General features: G+C 43.6%; 2 long non-coding RNA genes across 2 annotated transcripts; both read left to right on the forward strand.

The window, feature by feature from the left end:
- Window positions 1–255: 255 nt before the first annotated feature.
- LOC124674114 lies at window positions 256–677 on the forward strand. The gene is made up of 3 exons (XR_006992943.1): window positions 256–340; window positions 427–533; window positions 604–677. It is a non-coding gene; the product is annotated as an uncharacterized LOC124674114 (long non-coding RNA).
- Window positions 678–776: 99 nt separating this feature from the next.
- LOC124674113 lies at window positions 777–1,372 on the forward strand. Its single transcript, XR_006992942.1, has 3 exons — window positions 777–936; window positions 1,024–1,100; window positions 1,266–1,372. It is a non-coding gene; the product is annotated as an uncharacterized LOC124674113 (long non-coding RNA).
- The last annotated feature ends 4,628 nt before the right edge of the window (window positions 1,373–6,000 follow it).

A 6,000-nucleotide genomic window follows, 5' to 3' on the forward strand; every position in this document is an offset into this window, starting at 1 on the left:
ACGGACATAAACACGTGCGCGGAGAGTGGCATCAGAAACGTGGGTCATCACATTAACTGTTTCTCTTTACGAATCAAATTTGATCTTCTCATCGGCAATCGGAAAAGATGATACGTCTGCCTCCAAATGCAAGCAAAGTATATGATTCGTGTTTTCCTTTACGCAAAGAAGAGACTAATGCCAAAAGCGTGGAGGCAGCTGCTTTTGTAACCCTTAAAAAATACATCCAAACCAATTTCGTTTGAAGACCTCTGCATACACTTTCTCAGCTGAGGGTTTCATACCAGCGTTTAGGCTCCTGGAAATTCTCCTGGCTTGCTTGCAACTGCTAATTACTGAGGTTCGACCCAAACATCTCAGTTGGCTCAATCTGCATACTATGTCAACTATTTGAGCATAATGTACATGTTGGTCTCGCAACATCAGGGAATTGATAGGCATATCTTGCTACCCTGGAATTGTTGGACTTCCAGCTAAGGGTTATACTTGCTTCTATTTGAGGTGGCAACCGCCCAGTTTTCTGTGAGGACAAGGTATTCGACTATTCTGATTCCTTTTGTAGACAAATGTATTGCTTCTTCACTACCAGTATATTTTATTCAGAGATCACATTGCTGCCCCTCGGTTGTCATCGTTTTTTTCCAGCACCTACATCTTGGCAACTCCGTTCTGTCAAAACTGCGGTGAGTATTTGCTTATGTAAATATGTAATGATGGGAATATGTGGCAATGCTGAAGAAGTAATAACATATCATGATGTGCAGGAACCGGATGAGTTAATGTTCTGGGCTATTTGTCATATTAAGCCTTAGAAGCATGAATAACACTTTCATTTGAAAACCTCTTGATTTCGTTAGCTGAGCGTTTCATATTGGCTAGGCTCCTGGAAATTCTCTCTGCTTCCTTCCACAAGGGTGTTAGGCTGCTAATTACCAGGTACATTGACAAACATTTCATTTGGTTTGGTCTCCAAAACATCCCAACAGTATTGGAGTACAGAGTACTGATATATCATGCCGACAGGAGCTGTTGGACCTACAACTGATCATGGGGTAGACTAGCCGCTGCTTGAACTGATAATTGGTCTTCTCTGGAAAAAGGTATTACATGTTCTGTTTCTTCATTATCAGAATATCACTCCTTATGGTACACAGCTGTTTATTAGTTCTCTTCGATTTGCACATTTCCTCTTCTGTTCTGTCACAACATACGCAGTATGCAATGATATAACAGTGTCCGACAAGTTAACATATCGTACTGTGCAGGAACCGGTGGACTTAATCTTCAGCTCGCATATATCATGAAATTAAACATATTGCCTTTATTCTTGCGTCGAGGTCTTCTGTAAAGAGATTCACCATGATTTATGAGGTTATATTCTATATCTTATAAATACCATTCAGGGGCCAAAGTGCTTACTATGCTTTTTTTCCTTGTAAAATCTGCCATATGAAACTAATTGCACAGTCACTAGTAGGGAAAGGCTCATCTGTGGCGGACCTATGTGCATATTCTGTGGCGCATGGGCGGTGCGCCACAGAATCTTCGCCATTAAAATAAGGATTCTGTGGCGCACGTGCTCATGCGCCACAGAATTAAGACATTCTGTGGCGCACCTATGCCTCGGTGCGCTACAGAAATAGGTGCACCATAGAATTAGTGTTAGGTGCGCCACAAAATTTGCTCGTATTATACACGATTTTGTACTGCCTGCTATTCACATACATATTATATATAGCAATATACATATATTATACAGATTATATACAAAAATATGCAGATATAATATACATTGCACAGATATAATATAAACATCATCATCACATTACTTAGAGCCCGATCGAGATACACATATAGTGGCCAGTGTCAAAAAATTTACATACAACTCTTAATTCATATAAAGTTCACCATCTCGAGATACAAAGTGGTCTTCATTCGGTTCCTCCTCTGCTCCCTCCTCTCTTCCGACAGGCTCGCTTGCATCGGGGTCTTCATCCGGTTCCTCCTCTGCTTCCTCCTCGATCTCTCCCGCCAGGCTCGCTTGCACCGCCCCCCGAATGTGTAGTGACTAAAATGGAAGAAAGACCAAAATGAACGAAAAGAAGGCCAACACAAATAAGAGCCAACTAGGATATAATAAATAAATGGCTCATACATTTTTGGTTAAAATTACAAATATTAACATTCAGGGATGGCGTAAGTGAGGCCAAGTCCGATACACAAGAGATTGATATTTGTGCTATCTTACCAGGCTCACTTACGCCACCCCAAAGTGTACGGTGACCAAACATTCTAATCATCAGTCCTATCTCAAAGAAAGGCCAAAATAAACAAATAAGTCCAACTCAAATACGAGCCAAATAGTATCAACTAAATAGCATGCCTCATACTTTGTTGGTCGAAACAAATATTAATATTTTGGAACAGTGTTAGTGAGCCAGGTAGGATGCACAAGAGATTGATATTTGTGCAATCACACGAGGCTCACTAGCATCACCTCTAAGTGTAGTGACCAAACATTCTAATCATCGGCGAATTGTTCGTGGTACAGAGAATTGAAAATCCCTATAAAAGTATCTGTTTTTATGAAAAGAAAGTGCCTCAGCCTCTGCATCATAGGCAGGGCCAAGAAATCAAGCGCAACATCTGTTCTGATCAAGCTAGCCACAAGGAGGAGGTGGATCAACAGACCAGAGGACCAATCTATTCCTCAACAACAGGTGGTTAGGCAACAAGTTAAGCATATTATTTGTTCTTAGTTTTCATAGACATATGGGAGGAAATAAAAGAAATAGACACATTAATCTCATCTCACTACCCTTCAACTATGTTTTCACCCAGGAGGATAGAGAGATGAATTTCTCTCAGTCTTGCATAGAGGTGCTATGCAAAATCATCACAGAGAATTGAAAATCCCTATAAAAGTATCTGTTATTATCAAAAGAAAGTGCCTCAGCCTCTACATCATAGGCAGGGCCAAGAAATCAAGCGCAACATCTGTTCCGATCAGTGATAGATAGAAGGAATATGCCAGCAGAGAGGGGAGCTAGATCACCCAACTAGAGTTGGTGATCCCTGGTAAAACCAGGAGCTCATACCCTATAGAGAGAGGGAAACAAATCACACATAAGTAAATCCCACCAAGTAAACCATGTCCAGGAAAGTAATTCCAGGTCAACCATATAGTGATAATGAAACATAAGCATAACTGAATATCTTTAGTTAAGTTTGTACATAATAGTATGGCAGCAAACTACCATGCCAGGGATGATTAAATCATCCAAATGGGGGCATCATAAACAGTCTTTGTCAATGATTAAGATGATTTGAGCCCATCAAGCTTCAGCAACATGTCATAGAGCAAATAAGTAACCCACAAACTACAATGACAATTCTAAAGTTAATATCTTTGTTTAGCTCCAGTACCACACTGCCAGAGACCAAGTTAATAGTAGTACATCACACCAACAAATTGCCATATGGAGAAAATATAGCTCATAATGTAGATGTAGGGGATCCATGAGCGCGCCGCAGACGGGGTCAATAGGATGGCGACGTAGGGGATGTCTCATCCTGCGGCAAGGACGGACTTGAGGGCGCTGAGGGAAGGGAATTTGAGCTGGAACCCCGGATCCATGGGCGCGCCGCAGACGTCGTAGAAGCCGTCGGAGAGCTTCTCGTCGTATCCGACGATGTTGTGGTTCCAGTAGCGCGCGGCGAGGGCCTCCTTGGTGGTCCTGTCCCCGGGGGCGGCGGTGGGCCCGCCGGGGTTGCAGACGCCGTGGTGGAGGAGACAGACGCTGGGCGCGTGTCCTCCCCTCCCTCTCTGAAGCGGGTTCTGCTGGTGGTGGCGGAGATGCGTGGAGCGTGGAGGCATGCGACCGTCGCGGAGGAAGGAGGTGGCGGCGGCGCGCTCCATCTAGGCTGGCCGTCGCGGGGGCAGGCGGCGGTGGCGCGGAGGAAGGAGGAGGAGGGGTACTGGTGTACGGGCGATGATATAAGGGGAGAGGATTTGGGGGAGACGGTGGCGTACAGGCGATGATATAATGTTCTATTTCTGTGGCACACTGGTGCTGGTGCGCCATAGAATGTCTTATTTCTGTGGCGGACTGGTCCTGGTGCGCTACAGAAATAGCGAAACCTATGATTAGGGCTGGCAGGGTGTGGGCCCTACCGAATTTCGGTGGTGCATGCGCGCCTGGTGCGCAAAAAAAAAGAAGCTATTTCTGTGGCGCACGATCGCTGGTGCGTAAAGCCAGTGCGCCACAGAATAGCATTTCATCTATAAGCCCTTTCCTACTAGTGAGTTTGTCCATTCTAAACGCTCACTAGTAAATATGAGGCAATGACACACGTTTAAAATGGCCGATTGTACACTGTTTACCGAACCGTTACTACACTGGAGCCATTGCACACGGGTGTACAAACCGTTTGCAGTGAAGGTGCCTTCGCACATGATTTAAGTAACTAAAATCGTGTGTGATAATTGATGGCATTGCATATGATTTTTCTTAGTACTAGTCAGGGGTTGCGCGGTGGCACGCCTACAGGTGGCGTGCGCACCACAGACGCGGCCAATACTTCAGATATTGGTCGCGTGCACCTTGGGCATGCTACTAGTATTTATTCTCGTAGTGAGCAGGACGTGTAAGCTACCAGCAATCCAAATACTTGTGGCGCATTCACAAAGCCACAGGCTTCCAGTATTTAAGACAAACTATATTTTCCAATATACATACAGTGTAACCTGTTATGTAGCAACATCATCATGTATCAAAGTAGCAACATCATGTAATGTAGCAACATCATGTATCAAAGTAGCACATTAGTAAGAAGAACATATATAGCTAACTATGCATGTAGCTCCTCCACGTTCGGCTCCGGCACCAGCTCCGTAGGTGGGTAATGGACAATGACTCCGTCAGCATATCTCGAGTTGTGATATTTGCCAAGATGAGTCTACGCGGTCTTTGTAGTTGAAGTAGGTGTGGCCGAATACACGACCCATGTAGAAATGACACGTCGTCCTGGGCTGCATCATGTAGAACTCCGTAAGTTGTATCCAACGAGGACCATGGAAATAGGTTTTGTTTGCCTCATTGGTGACTTGAACATTGAAGGTCCTCTCGAGTTTGGGCAGTGAGTCCTGCTAGAAGGTGACTTCAAACTGTCCCAATTGATTAATGTTTCTATGTATAGATTCCATGAAGTCACGCATTGCGCTACGCGGATAGCATGGGCACAATTATACGAAAGAAACAACAATTAGGTCAAAGACACAAGTGAATGCAACTATATATGAATAACTTAGAGGCACAACATGTTGGATTAAAACATATCATCATGGTTTCAAGATCATCCATGAACACTATGACAAACTTCTTATCCTCACACCTGACTTGAGCACAGTTTGCGCATATATTCATTTGTTGCATGGTCAGTTATGTTAATAATTAGATTAAAGTCATATTTATATTTTTAAGAAGGGTCAAGTATCCATAGTTGTAAACCCTCATACGAAGACACATGTGGGGAAACGAGTGCCTATAAGGCCAAATCACAAAAGCAATGTGCATGGACATATGACAAGGTCTTATCGGCACCTTTTCTCATTAGATGGTGCCATAGTATAATCATCGGTCGTTGCAACAAAACAAAACCAAAGAGAACACCAAGTAGGGCCAACTCAAACAGATGCATCATACTTACATTTTCGACACAAATCCAAGGGACGATGCTAGGGAGCCAAGTAGGATGCACAATTGTATTTGTGCATATCACATGGGTCGCTAGCACCGCCCCGGGATCACACATAGTGCCAGAACCTTTTAATCATTGACATATAGCTAGATTATAATCATTGGCCATTGCAACGAGACATAACTAAAAATGAATGTGAAGTAGAGCCAACTCAAGAACAACATGCCTCATACTTACATTGGATACACAAACTTGATCCAAAGATGATTCTAGCGAGCCAAGTAGGAGGCACACGATTTG

This window comes from Lolium rigidum, chromosome 7, assembly GCF_022539505.1.
Source record: "Lolium rigidum isolate FL_2022 chromosome 7, APGP_CSIRO_Lrig_0.1, whole genome shotgun sequence".
In the NCBI taxonomy this organism is placed as follows: domain Eukaryota; kingdom Viridiplantae; phylum Streptophyta; class Magnoliopsida; order Poales; family Poaceae; genus Lolium; species Lolium rigidum.